Genomic DNA, 15684 nt, shown 5'->3' with positions numbered 1-15684 from the left:
ACAATATTTCTCATGCACAGTTTCCTTTCTATTTAAATCCAGTACTATCTCTTCTCCATTTAATCTAAATTTAACTATTCCTTCCAAAAAATCTATCTGACAATCGTACTCCTGCATACTCCCAATACCAAGAATACAGTCCACTAATAACTTCTCCATTACAAGGAACGTGCGTTTTATTGCTACATTTCCCATTTTCATCTCTAATTGTGTTTGTATTTTGACATTGGGAGAGCGTGCTCCAACAGCTCCGATGATTTTGCAGTTCTGTACTGGCAAAATTGGTACCTTCTTCTTCCTAATAATTCTCCGAAAAAGAGCGCCTGAGATGACATTGGCGGAAGCGGCGGTGTCTAATATCACATTCGTTGGAACTTCCTCTATTTCAACAAATACTTCCGATACCGGAACACTCGATCTGTCATTATGACACGTTATTAAATCCTTTGTTAACTCTTCAGTCAACAGCTCACCATCATTATATCTTAACAATTGTAATTTTGCTGTTTCGCCCCTAACAGATTCCCTGACCGCTCCTCCAGGGCACGATGCGGTCATGTTTAGTTTGACTGATTGTTGGTCCGATTGGTATTTGTCCCTTCAGCTACTTCAGTGATTATCGTTTGTTGTGGTGAATTCTGTCTATGTTGTCTCGCTTGATTCGTGTAATTATTGCTGTTGTTCTGCTGATGTTGGTAGAACTATCCTGTGTTGCCATACATCGGATTACATCGATTAAAATTCCTACTGTTCCTAAAATAGCCCCTCGCTGCACCATTACTAAAGTTTCCATTGTGGTAATAATTATTGTTTGCATTTTGTCCATTGCTAAGTCTCCTCGGAGAGTGTAGTTGGTTATGATTATTCTTACTGCTACCATTACTGCCATTCCCACTCGAGTTGCAGCTCGGATTCGCTTCTATTGCACTTCTTTGATATGACATTTCTCTTGCCCTTTTATTGTCCTCCTCAATTATATCAATACGATCAAGCTTAGTCATAAATGAGTCTATATCATCATTTATATATAACAGCTGATTCCTTATACTGGTGGGTAGTCTGGACTTGAGTATTCTAAGTATATCCGGCAAAGGAGTCGGTACATCCCAATACAAAGATTTATTAATGTATTTCTCAAAATATCTCTTTAGAGATCCTCTGGAAAATGAGAAAGGCTCAGGATATAATACTTCCTGCCTAAGTCTTTCTTGTATTCCAGCAGACCAGTATTTAGCTAGAAAAGCCTGCTCAAATTCTTTTTAACATTTACAAGAAGATGTTTGTTCGGATGCCCACGATGCTCCTGATACTTGTATATATCCAGATACAAAACTAATCTTTTGCCATTCTGTCCAAGATCGTGGAAATAGACCTCTGAAACTTCGAATAAAGACTACAGGATGAACATTCTTTTTGTCAGGGTTAAAGATTTGAAATTGTCTCTGTTTAATCATCTTCTCATCAACGGTACTACGATTCCAAAAATCATCCTGTTCGTACTTTTCCCTGTGGCTATCCGTTATATCTAATCTAACTTGTGACGTTCCAGTTCTGTCTACATCGGATCTTGACGTGGACGGAATGTCACGCACAGATTGAGAGTTTTGTTTCCTACTTCTCGGTGTTTCTAAATCCTCCTGCGAGAGATTTAGTGATCTTTCGATATTTTCTTTCCAGCTCGAGAATTCTTCGCCAAGTTGTTCTCGAACTTCCTTTAACAATTTGTTAAAGAAATTCTCCTCGGAACTCTCTGAAATTGACTGTAAAGCTACTTTCACAGTTTCTTCTATCGTTTCCAAAGGAAAATTTTGCCGCTCTAATGTCATTTCTGGAAACTTTCCCACAAGTACATTCATTTTGTGTTCCACTGTCGTCTGTTTTTCCTTCACTTCGTCAAATTGCTTCTTTAGATTATCTTGGGATTCTATAATTTCTGGTATCATAGCTACGGAACACTGTATGTCCTCTTGAGCTTGTATTACTTGAGGAAACAGTTCTACTCGTTTTTGTATCGTGGCAATTTTGGCGGATACATATTCGGTTAGTTCCGCTTTTAATTTACTATTGTTTTCTTGGCACTGTTGGCAGACCTGCTCAATTTGAGCAATAAGATTCTGTTCGGTCCTTTCTGCCTGTTCTTTTATTTCCTGTGTCTGGGTATTTAATTTCTGATCTAATTCGGTAAAGGTTGCTCTTAATTGATTTTGTAATTCTGTTTGATTTTCGGCTAATTGATTTTGGAGTTCATTTTGTATAACGGGTAAGTCTCGTTTTACCTCCGCTTGGCCTTCGGCTAATAGAGACAACTGTTGCATAATAACAACTAATGTGTCAACAACAGTCTGATCAGCTGTTGTATGAATGTTTTCTGAACCAGCGGGATCATTTATATTGCTACCGCTAGCCACAACAGTCTCAGAATTGCTATCCGTGGCCTCTGCTCCTGCGCAAACAGCTGAAGGCTGTTGCACTTCTCGTTGCTGATTCAATGACATTTTAAATGCCGCTCTAGTCAATACCAATAAATAACTGTCAATATCAGGTTCTAATCACTAAATACAGTTTCAAATTTACTGTCGTAGACACACTTAACTTTCAAATTACTTCACAGATGGTATAAAGTTCAATGTCCAGATAGGAAAATCACACAATATACAGTTCTACAATCTAATTACTATCTGGAAAAAAGTTCTTTCTAAATTGTTTTCAAACTATTTTAACTACAGGATAAAAAAATTAGATTTCTCTGGCCTTGTTCTGTAGTCTCGGTGTTGTCCAATAGTTGAAATCGTTTCTTGGTATCAGCAATCTTTTACTGGGGGCAACGAATCTCTCTTCAGATTAGTTACCTCTCGTTCTCGTTGGTTTTCATGAAACAAAAAATACATATATTATATAACAATCCAAGAGAGTCCTGTCACACTGGCGCCACTGTAATTTTTCCTCCTATCTTTTCTACGTAATTCTGTAGCTCTCAATTCGTTCGAGCAATCAATCATTCATGATAGGAAACACAGTCATAGCTCAGCCACTCAAAATGATTCTGAAATTTTACTTGTTAGAATGAAGTCAGGCGATGATTCTTCTTCTCTGCAGGCTCGTGCTTTGCGGCAGTCTGCTAATCTGTACAAATAAAATGCCTCGTAATTTTGGGAGCGTTGTATAATCAGTCGGGAAACCTCATATCAAGCGGATATTTGGCTTTGTTGAAGTTTAACCTTCTGATTAACAACTACGCAATATATCGATAAATATCATTAATTCTCAAATTTCAAATATACACCTTTTATTAGAAGGAGCAGTCTATATATATTTCCTTTTAATCGTACAGTTCGTATCAGTTATCTTCTGTGATAAATCTCAATAATCAGATTACAGTTCTTCCAAACCCAGCTCAGGCTAATCGGCACGAAGACAATCTCCGAAGCCCCCTTTCTTTTTTTTCTAACAACCACCAGAGAGAGTACTACAAAGAATACTTATGCGCTCATGGCATAGCTATTGTATGAACTACTTTTCGCATGGATTCTGCGAGTATGAAGATAGAAAATTAGTAAACGTCATTCAAGGGTAGAATTGTATCTGAATAATTCATCGAATATAAAGAGGTATTACAAGTTTCATGTTACTTTATCACAGAAAACAGTCATAAACATTAGACGTATTGTTCATATTTGCTGTACATTTTATTATAGGTCAAAGAGCAAACATGGTACCAAAAATTTTAACAACTGTCCATAAAAAATTATAAATACTTTAACAAAAATTTGCGAAGTAACCTGTCCCGAGGAAAACAGAAATTATTTTAATAACACGTTTATTCTTAGTCATTTTTATGTTTCCAGCACTCGTTCCTTCCTCGTATTTGAGCGAGAGGTACTGTTTCTTCTTCTGATGCACTGCATCGAAGCGTCATCTTCATCGTCAGATTCATCAGTCTCTGTGTCAGACTCATCTGGATTAATTCTGTTGACCAATTGAATGATCCCTTGGTCAGTCAAGACTGGGTATGAAGTGGAAAAAAAATGACTACTTTGGAACTAACATAAACTAAATAGGATTTTGAGTCCAGAGGTATCATATGTGATACCTAAAATTTTAAAACTTATAAATCCACTATGACGTTAATTCATACATCACTACTAAGGGATGTGTGTACAGTTTTACACGATATTATAGGATGTGAAAAGACTTGTAACTAGAAAAAGTTATGTGTTTGCCCTTATTTCTTCGAGACATGCTGTACAGTCGCAGATCCGAAGTTCCCCACAGGTGCTGCCACATCATGATGTTCAGCAAAAGTACGAACAAGTGAGATGATCCAAGTGCGATGTCTATTGTACATCATAGCGCTGGCCACAAAAATTTCAGCTGCGTACACAAGCGAGAAAAAAAATTAAACCTGGAGGTACCGTACACGATACCTCGAGACTGAAGAGGATAAACATGTTCTGGACGACTTCTGACATTAATTCCATCTCAGTGCCAGTATTCAGGATATCATCGATCAATTAAAACAGTTGAAGGCCGGCTCGCCTCCGGAAAGGATCCACTGGGTTTGTGGCATCCCTCCCAAGCGAATGAGTGCGTGGTGTGCATCCAGGCCAGATGGGAAGCAATACAGACAAATTCTTTCTAAATTAAACTCGGTTTTGTAATCACTAAAATGAAATCACAGATCCTCTTAACCCGTGATATTTCATTTCCTTTCTTCCTCCCTTTCGTGACGCTTCACTTCTTTTGTTACGCATTGTATATTCCAACAGCTCAAAATTTCACGTCATTAAGCTTCTTGTACTACCTCTGGACTCAGTATCATTAACTGTCTTAATAATCTGAATGGTTATAACTGGTAAAATAAGTCTCCAAAATAAACAAAGCAAGGAGAGCGTTCGTTAATCAGTTATGTATGACATCTTAAATTTCGAAAGACTGCACGTGGATAAACTCCGACTCAATACGGGACTTACAAGTTATGAAACACAGCAAAAATATGGACTCACTAGAAAGAGCGCTCTGCACTTTCCGCTAGGCTGCATTTTGGCCTTCGCTCAAGAAGTTAGACCACTTTGTATTTCTAGTTTTCTTTTTTTGATTTTTGTAATTGTGCTATTGTAGCACTGCGCAACGCGCGCTTCGGTCTGTTCTTATAGCGTCCTCAGTGGAATCTGCAATTAGTTTTCGACTGGTTGGGTTAGTAAATTTTCGTGTTAATTTTGTGCGTATAGTAGTACGTTGTGGAATTTCGTAAGGAAAGAGAACCTGTTTGCTGCACAGGATTCAGGATGCTGTTTTGGCCTGCAGCGACGATGGGGTAACGGAGATCTCCAGAGGCTGATTTATAGCGGTAGTCCATTTGTCGCTGCTCCTTGAAAAACCGACGACCTAACCGGTTCATTCTCACCTGACGTTCAGTGGCTGACTGTGGTGAGGTCGCGGATCCCTGGGTGCAGAGCGAATGTGGGTCATCACCAGACGGATACTTCCCTTTGCTTTTGCGACAAATGGCAGAAAGTGCCCGTGGCAGAAAACCAGTAAGAAAGGAAAGAAATGGACTCGATTGTTGGCAGGTGTGAAAATTACAAATACTGCAAAATTTGGAAGTTCTTATATAATCGGATGAGGCAGATACAGCATTCGTTATTATTTACCATAAATTCTAATGGTCTTGATAACAGTGAAGTCTAATTAAGTTCCATGATTACCGGCTCCGGTTGACTAACAACCATATTCCATTTAAAGCCGCAATATTCGAATATAGCAGTAGTTGTGTGTTGTTGACACGGTCTAAAACTTCCCGTTAGAAAATTTTTATAAAGGACAGTGATGGAAAACCTCTACGTTATTTGATTTTCAAATAGCTGAGCAAAACTGAACTTACTCAGACATTCACTAAACTGACACACAACATTTTCAGCGCAACGCAATCTGATTTTCAATAATCCCTACAAAAGAATAGCCCTGACTAACAATAACCTATACCTTTCATGAATCACTTACCTCACGAAAATCTTCGTTACTCAAATTACTGCAATACAGCAAGCGCCAATACTGCCAGCTAAATAAAGGATTCTAACTACTGTGCGTTTGAAATCTTATAGGACTTAACTGCTACGGTCATCAGTCCCTAAGCTTACACACTACTAAACTTAAATTATCCTAAGGACAAACACACACACACACACACACACACACACACCGATACCCGAGGGAGGACTCGAACCTCCGCCGGGACCAGCCGCACAGTCCATGACCTTACAGTGCTCGGCTAATCCCGCGCGGCGATTCTAAGTACTGAAGGCACTAACTACTGATCGGCATAGTTAGCAAATGAAAGATTTTGATAGAGAACAAACAATGTATTTACCTTATTAATAATTGGCTCAAATGGCTCTGAGCACTATGGGACTCAACTGCTGAGGTCATTAGTCCCCTAGAACCCAGAACTAGTTAAACCTAACTAACCTAAGGACATCACAAACATCCATGCCCGAGGTAGGATTCGAACCTGCGACCGTAGCGGTCCTGCGGTTCCAGACTGCAGCGCCTTTAACCGCACGGCCACTTCGGCCGGCTATTAATAATTGAAAGTCATTATAATGTATATATATATAATCAGTTCATGATATCCAGTATTACAAATTTACTCTTTCTGATGGACACACGTCCAGATCGTCCGCTCTCAGAATTCTGCCATCTGTCTCCCCACATCCACCACTGCTCTCGGTTCAACTCCAACTGCGCAACGCTACGCGTTGTTCACACCCAACTGCCCAACACTACAATAGCAAAATATTCCAACAATGCAAACCAGCCACAGACTGCACACAGCACAGTCACATAACGTGGCGTTACCAACATAAAAACCTAAACAGCCTACTTACAAGTCACATCGATTAAATATATATAGGCGTAATGCTGCAAAGATATGAAACTGAACGAGCGCCTAATTTTTCTGCTAGGGAAGGCGAATGGTGGACTTAGGTTTATTTGTAGAATTTTGGGAAGGTGTGGTTCATCTGTAAAGCAGATCGCATACAGGACGCTAGTGCAACCTATTCTTGAGTACTGCTGTGCTGAATGTTTGCAATTCGCACCTGGTCGAATTGAAGAAAGACGTCGAAGTAATTCAGGAAGGGGCTACTAGGTTTGTTACTGGTACGTTCGAACAACATGCAAGATGCTTCGGAACCTCAAAGTGAACTTTCTGGACGGAAGACGACCTTCTTTTCGAGGAACACTACTGAGAAAATTTAGAGAACCGGCATTTGAAGCTGGCTGCACCATACATCCCGCGAAACGACCACGAAGATAAGCTAAGAGGAAGAGGGGCTCGGACGGAGGGATATAGACAGTCGCTGTATTAGCGACTAGAACAGGAAAGGAAATGACAAGCAGTGGTGCAGGGTACCCTCTTCCACGCACCGTACGGTGGCTTGCGGAGTATGTACGTAGATGTAAATCTTCAGATTATGTTTACAGTAGGATTAGTACCAAAGTGCGTTGTTGAACACAACAACATTGTTACCAACAGTAGTTTGTCAATACTGAAAGGTTACTCAAAGCACGACTGACGGCGTATAAAACCAGCAAGAGACGCTGACAGTCGTGTTTTGAACGAACTCCTAATAGTCGCAATTTCCACTTAATGGCGATATCATGTACCTGTTCTAGTAAAAGCATGATCTGAAATGATTGCTAGTCAACTGAAACCGGTGATTATCAGACTGTGGTCATACTTCCTTGCGATCAAGACCACTAAAATTAGTACCGCTTAACGGCGTCATATTGCACAGCTAACCACTAAAATTGCAACAGCATGAAGACTACATACAACGAACGTCGAACTAGCATGAAAAGCACGACGTCCTTGGATACGCGTATTGTTAGCATTCCAACGCACAAAAGACTTGGGATTACAGCCTTCCACAGTCTTTGTACAAGGAATCGCATTGAAAGTTTGTTCTTTGTGAGAACACTGTATTACGCCTGGTCTACGAAGGAAAAACGTCTCCCATCATGTGTCCGAATTCAATAGCGGCTGAATCGATAGTGCTCTGTCGACGCTGTTGCGATATATCGTTCCGCGAAATGGTTGCTCACGTAGGTCGAGATCTGACGACTCTCAAGCTTTATTTGCCACCTTTCATGGCGCTGCTGTTTTAACTGTCAGCAGCGTTTCTTGCCAAACAACTGATTTCGGGCCGGCCGTTGTGGCCGAGCGGTTCTAGGTGTGCTTCAGTCCCGAACCGTGCTGCTGCTACTGTCGCAGGTTTGAACCCTGACTCGGGCATTAATGTGTGTGCTGTCCTTCGGCTAGTTAGGTTTAAGCAGTTCTAAGTCTATGGGACTGAAGATCTCAGATGTTAAGTCCCATAGTGCTCAGAGCCATTTTTGAACTGATTTCGGAACGTAAAATTTTCCGCATTACTTACGAGGGCGACGTAGGGGCTCAGCCTAGACGTGCACTGGTTCCGTAGCGGTCGGCTAGCATTGTGAAACCGGTGCACTCCGGCGGCGGCCCGTGCCCCGTGCCCCGCCGTGACACCAATGTCCAGCCACCCGGGCACCCGGCCGCCACATTCCAGACACCCTCACCTCAACTTGTCGCGACGCCTACGCAACGCGGGGCGCCGGCGCAGCTCTCTCTCCCGTCTCCACGGGCGCCACACAGCGCCGCTGACGTCACCAAGTGACCGGCGCGAGCGGAACGTGCCAACGTGGCGCCCACCTGCGTGCGGCGAAAGGACGGCTGGCGCCTCAGTATGTTGCCGCACGTCTTGTCGTCAAATTAGGGCAGAGTTAAAAGTCAAACTGCCTCCACTAGCACTATACGGACAGTGGCAGCCTGTGTACAGTTTCTCGCCTCCGATCTGTAAGCTGTGTCAGTAACTTGAGTTAGCCTGTGAACTCTTTCCGTCTACATTTCTTGATGGTCTCTCCGAAATACGCGTCTTAATACCCAATAACGATTCATCTGTTATCAGTGAGCGTATTTGCCCCGCTAAGTTTTCTACTTAGGGATGTCTTCAGCAGGCTCCAGAGAAAGACACCCGATCGTCCTTGGAGTTTCTCTAACTTTCTACACACTCGAAAAAAAAAAAAGAAAAGAAACACGGCGAACCACGAAAGAATCATTCGAATGGGACGAAAATCCGTGGATCTGATGAACATGTACAGAAAAGAATGATTACAATTCCAGAAAAAAATGGATAATTTATTCAAGAGAAAGAGCTCCACAAATTGAGCAAGTCAATAACGCGTTGGTCCACCTCTGTCTCTTATGCAAACAGTTATTCGGCTTGGCATTGATTGACAAACTTATTGCATGCCATCCTGAGGGTTATCGTGCCAAATTCTGTCCTGTTGGCGCGTTGGCCCATCAAAATCTCGAGCTGGTTGGAGAGTCTGACCATAATACTCCAAACGTTCTCAATTGGGGAGAGATCTGGTGACCTTGTTGGCGAAGGCTGCGTTTGGCAAGCACAAAGATAAGTTATAGATCTTATAATTAAATGTTTCCCTGAGACATTTAAGTCTCTTTTTATTATCTACGATAATAATCAAAGCAGATGAAAAGAATTAAAGTAAGTGCTGCAGCTGGGACTCCAACCCGACCTATTACGTCCAATGCCTGGGGTGCTTGCCAATATTGCAGAGCCCTGGCAGTAGTGACAATGTATAAGTGAAAAATGAATTGATGTTTGTGTTGAGGAGGGCACTCAGCTTAGGTTGTTCGTGCAGCACTATTCACCAGCGTGCTGTGATAGTGTAATGGTTATCATTTCTGCCTACCAGGCAAGAAGACCCGGGTTCGAGTCCCGGCCGCAGCATAAATTTTAATTCATTTCGTGTGCTTAGAATATTAACAAAGACAAGTGGTAGAAATTCTCGTCGTGTGCGCACAGTAGTTCAGATGGCTCTAAGCACTATGGAACTTAACTTCTAAGGTCATCAGTCCCCTAGAACTTAGAACTACTTAAACCTAATTAACCTAAGGACATCACACACATCCATGCCCGAGGCAGGATTCGAACCTGCGACCGTTGCGGTCGCGCAGTTCCAGACTGTAACGCCTAGAACCGCTCGGCCGTAAACGGAGAAGTCGACTTTTTTTTTTTTTTTTGTCAGTAGAGAAATGGTAACAGCCCAGTGGGTCGGTCAGGAAAGCACAGTGACTTAGAAAGTGGACTAGCCACCGGATGTTATATGAGTAACAATCCAATCAGGTGTTTTTCAACCCTTCCAACTATGCGCAAGTCAACTGTTGATGCGACTGTGAGGCGAAAATGCGAAGAAACAAACACAGCTAAACCAAAGCTAGGAGTTCATCATACACTGACAGACTATGACCGTCGAGCTTCGAGGACGATGGTCGTAAAAAATCGCAGATAAGCAGAAGGAACCACTCGTCAGTTCCAAAATGCTACCAGCAGCCCAAGTAACACAATGGCTGGGCATAGGGAGTAAAGGAGAATAGTGCAACCAGTCACAAGACATTCATGTACATTTTTACAGTCAACGCTAAGCGACGCTTGAAGTAGTTTAAACAGCAACGACTCAGGACAGCGGATGACTGGAACTGATTGATGACTCACGCTACACGCTGTGGCGATCAGATGGACAGGTTTGGGTTTGCCGAATGCTTGGATAACGTTACATGTCAACAGTGAAATACGGAGGAGGTGGTGTTAGCGCAGGGGAGCGCTTTTTGTGATCGAGGTGCAGTCCCTTTATTGCGCTTGAGAAAACTCAACATGCGGAATGATATGAACACATTATGCGTCCTGTCATAGAGGAGCGTCTGTGAAGCAACTGCTCGTGGACAAAATGTTCCCCGCTGATAACTTCGGCGTTGAGCGCCGTTATGCACCAACCAAAACGTTCCCGAAAATACCTAGCTTCACCAGAGACGCGACGTGAACCCCTGAGGGATGAGTAAAAACATCGACATCGCTCCAGATCCCAGCGTCCAATATCACCACGTTCTTTGGTCTGTGCTCTTGAAGAAAAATGGGACTGCCGTTCCTCCACAAACATTCAGAAACCTTATTGAAACTCCCTAGCAGAATTCAAGCCGTCACGAAGGCGAAGGGTAGACGCACTCCATATGGACACTTTTGATCTGATAGTGTGTACTTGAGTGACAAATCATCGAAACTACTGGGTGCGGCATGTAAAACAGGCCCGTAAAGTCAACACAGGAACATGAAATTTAATGTTTTGGATATGATTACTAACCTTCAAAGTAGGTGCTGAAAGTATCCTCCGCCCACTTCAGAACACACCTGAACACGCTTCAGGAGATTCAAACATACCATTGTCAGTTCCTGTGCTGCTATTGCTGAGATCCTGGATCTTGGTCTTGAGTTCTTAAATTGTGTGTGGATTTGTTTCCCTTGGATTGTCTTCCCTCTAAAGGATCCCACAAGTAAAGTCACAAGTGGACAAGTCTGGTGACCGTGGAGGCCACAAGTCTTTGCTGATTATCCTCTCAGGTGTAAATATCTTATGCACACGGGAAAATGATGCGGCTGATGTGCGGCATGATGTACTATCCTGCTGAAAGCAAAAAAGCTGACTCTCCTCTTCTGTCAATTTTGAATAGAAATACACGTCATTGTTCAATGTCGTCTCATAGACTATGGGGCCCATACGCGTGTGGCGGAAATTGCGCACCAAATACCAATCTTCTCGTCATGCAAGGGTACCTGGTGGATCAGGTATGGATTTTCTATCGACCAATGCCGCCCCCCCCCCTTTCTTTTAATTTACGTACCCAGACAGGTGGAACCATGCCTCGTCTATCATGATGAGCTTTACTGGGTCCAAGACACCACTGCCAACATTTCTCTACAGCCATGAACAGAAATGCACTCTTTTCTGCAGCTCAGGCTCCTTCAGTTCTTGCAGAACACTTATCTGGTACGGTTTTAACTTCAGTCCCCTTAAAATACATCTGCAGTTTCTCTCACTCGCAGGAACCTGTTGACTCAATCTCTTAATTGACTTGCAAGGACTCCTTGTCATTATTTCCTGCACTTGCCTCTTTAAGTCAGGTGTGCAGAAATGTTCCTGGGAGCACATTAAATAGATCCTGTACGCCATCATTTTTCAATCATTTTGCTGGCATAGAACGTCCTCGAAATTCCAGATGAGACAAATTCTTCGTTTTCACAAAAGATCCAATACAAATGAACGCTTCAACAATGGCAACAAGCTCATTTAACGAATACGGCATTATCACACAGTTACACTAATCCGACTTCAGACAAGGAGGCCGGTGTCGATAAATCAGATGAAACGGTTAGTTCGTATGCTACTGTTTGGACGACGTTTCCGGTTTTCCATTATTATTGTCGCGCGCGCACACACTGGAACATTGTCGTTGCGTCCGACGGGCCTGTTATACGTGCCGCAGCCTGTACAATAGTAACGCATACACTGCTGGCCATTAACACTGCAAGCAAATGAAGGAAAGCAATCAACGAAATTTTAATTATAGTGCGTAAAATATATAGCACTAAGAATAAATGCTTAATTACATTTGCAGGTAATTTGGAGGCAAACGAAGACATGTGACTAAACATTTATGTAGCCCTTGTACTTACCACAAATACTTATACATAGACGCAAAAGGCTCCATGACTTAGCAGTTTGGTTCATACCGAAAGAAAGCCTGGAAATTTGCCAAGAATTAATGACCAAACTGAGGTTGGGCGTAGTATTACTCTGCAAGAAATTAGTTTGGCAGGGAAAATAAAATGCTACTCTCCCTTACGTTTTAGACGGTTTAATTCAACTTGCATTGTAAATATAATGGCTTCAATTAAAAATGAAACAACCAGAAGACATGTTCGGATATCAATGTATCTTCATGCACGTGCAAATCATCAGCGGGTATGTAAATGATTCGAGCTGTAATTCCCTGACAGAAAGGTCGCCAGAGCGCATTATTGCTACCCGCGTTTAGTGCTGTAAGGCTACATAAGAGACGTAAACAGCGTCAGGTCATCATTGTGAAAGACACAGTCACCGCGTACTCGTGCAAGCCAGTGTTATCAGCATTTTACAGAGTTCGAAAGGGATCGCGTTGTGAGTCTCCTTTTGGTCGGCTGGTCAGATTGTGCAGTGTCAATACTTGCAAATGGTTCGAGAACCAAGCACATCGTAACCACATCACGTCTGCGCCAGCCACTCGAGACCACGTAATTGGCTCGTTGCCACATTCTCTGTCATCCTGTTTCACTGGTCGGAGACTAGCTGCAGCCACACTGTGGAATGCTGTCCCACACGCAAGCTGTTGTTGACACCACAATATAAACGGCTACGTTCGGAGTGAGGCCTTGCACGGGACGCATGGTCTGCCGTTGAACAACGGCGCATCACGTTCACCGATGAACCGCGGTTCTTGACAAACACGACTAACATTCGTCTGCGACAATGGCGGCGACTAGGGTAGAGGTCCCAACTTCCAACATTTTGGAGAGATACAGTGATGTTACTCTTGGCGTCGTGGTATTTGGAGTCATTGGATATGACTTCAGGCTACGGCTGGAAGAGACTGATAGAACTGTGATGGCACAACGGAACTTGACGTAAATTAGTCGTCCTGGTAACCTCTCACCCTACAGTATCGTGGTGCCATTTTTCATCAGGGCAGTGCTCTACTACACATGGAACATGTCTCTGTGAAGTGTCTGCTTGATGATACTCCCGTCACCACCATGATCCTCAGATCTGTCCCTGACGGGTCACCTCAGACGTCAACTCCATCGCAGTGCCAGTATCCAGCACGTCAACGACCAGTTACAACTGTTGTGGGTGAGCTTCCCTCAGGAGATGATGCAATGGCCTTGTCACACCACTCCCAACTGTAGGAGAATGTGCAATGTCTGGTGTCACCGCCAGACACCACACTTGCTAGGTGGTAGCCTTTAAATCGGCCGCGGTCCGTTAGTATACGTCGGACCCGCGTGTCGCCACTATCAGTGATTGCAGACCGAGCGCCGCCACACGGCAGGTCTAGAGAGACTTCCTAGCACTCGCCCCAGTTGTACGGACGACTCTGCTTGCGATGGTTCACTGACAAAATACGCTCTCATTTGCCGAGACGATAGTTAGCATAGCCTTCAGCTACGTCATTTGCTACGGCCTAGCAAGGCGCCATTACCAGTTACTATTGATGCTGTAAAACATGTACCGTCAAGAGCGATGTTCACCAACTATGGATTAAAGTTAAGTATTCCAGAAGCTACGTACCTTTTTTGCTAGTCTCAATTCCTTGTCCTGTTCCAGACCTCACGCCAGCCTGCGTGAGTTTAAACGCGTGCATTTCGGCTTCCTCATAGTGGATTGGCTGTCTTGCCAATCCACAACACAATGTCATACTGATAAGTAGGCTCAATTTGCCAAGTTCTTTCTACATCTGACTCGATACTGTAATCACTGAGATGTCAGCACATACACTGTCACTCTGTGAACTTTCTTTTCGTTTCCTCATCCGCCTCTACTGGGTGGTACACATCTTTGTCAGGCAGTACAGAGGGTGTCCCATTTATCTTGACCAACGTAAATAACTGTTCGTCCAGATGCAAATTACAAAATGTTTCAAGCAAATGGTCTTTACTCGTCAGGGAGACGTCAATCAGCATGATTGCCTTCGTTGTAGCTTTGTTTTTTACAAAGATATGAACAGCGGTATGACTTTTTTAAATGGCACCCTGTATTTTTTATTTGGTAATTCATTTCCTCTCCTAAATACCTATTCAAAAATGTATCACAGTGTACCATTCACTGAAACACAACGTTATTAATTACATAACACAACATTGACTTTGAACCCGGGATCACAAACACGTCCACTTGCTGGAGTTGTCAGAAAGCAAATGAAAACCATGTAAAAACATAACACAAAACCGAATTTGCCTCTCCTGTACCATTGTCCAAGAGTAGAACATTCAAACGTGCTCAAAGTGGTGGCCGTGGATACCGATACGCTGGTGCACTCGTTGAATGAAAGAATTATGTACTGCTTCCAGTATTGCCTGCTGAAGAGAATTACAAGCAAGCACGATACGTTGCTACATTTCCTCTGGAGTTGTTGGAATACCGCGATAGACGTGTCTTTAATGCATCTCCAAAGAAAAAAGTCGCACAGGATTTAGATAAGGAGACCTAGCAGGCCAAGTAACTGTTCCTGCTCGACGAATCCATCTGGCAGGATACCTTCGGTTCAGAACAAGACGTGCACGCAAGGCATTATGTGCTGGACATCCATCGTGGAGATACCACATAAGCATTCTAGTTCTTAGCGGCACTTCATCCAGAAGAGGAGGAAGAAATCGCCTGAGGAAGTTGGCGTGCGAGTGCTACGACGATTGCGTTGTCGTGGGCTGAAACGTCCCGTTTCCTGAAGCGTTGCAACAAAACGATAAAACATCCGTCGCGATGGTGGGTTCTTGTCAGGATATCGCTCTCTGTACAGTTCCGCTGCCGGCGAAAGATTTCGCCTACCTTCAGCAACAACAATAAAAGAAACGTTATGTCGATGCGTTTTGTAGGAAGGAGAGCCTTTACTGAATGCCTACTCTACACAACAGTATTTAAAAAGACTAAACTACTGTTCTAAATGTACCTGTACATAAGAAAACAGTATTGCAATTACTGTTCTGCTAATTTACA

At 43.0% G+C, this 15684-nt stretch overlaps 1 non-coding gene across 1 annotated transcript; it reads left to right on the top strand.

The window, feature by feature from the left end:
- The first annotated feature begins 9760 nt into the window (after positions 1-9760).
- On the top strand, positions 9761-9833 carry Trnag-acc. The gene has a single exon. It is a non-coding gene; the product is annotated as a tRNA-Gly (tRNA).
- The last annotated feature ends 5851 nt before the right edge of the window (positions 9834-15684 follow it).

This window comes from Schistocerca piceifrons, chromosome 1 (assembly GCF_021461385.2).
Source record: "Schistocerca piceifrons isolate TAMUIC-IGC-003096 chromosome 1, iqSchPice1.1, whole genome shotgun sequence".
Classification (NCBI taxonomy): domain Eukaryota; kingdom Metazoa; phylum Arthropoda; class Insecta; order Orthoptera; family Acrididae; genus Schistocerca; species Schistocerca piceifrons.
Note: the sequence above shows the minus strand (reverse complement) of the source record. Positions and strands in the feature narration are given on the sequence as shown.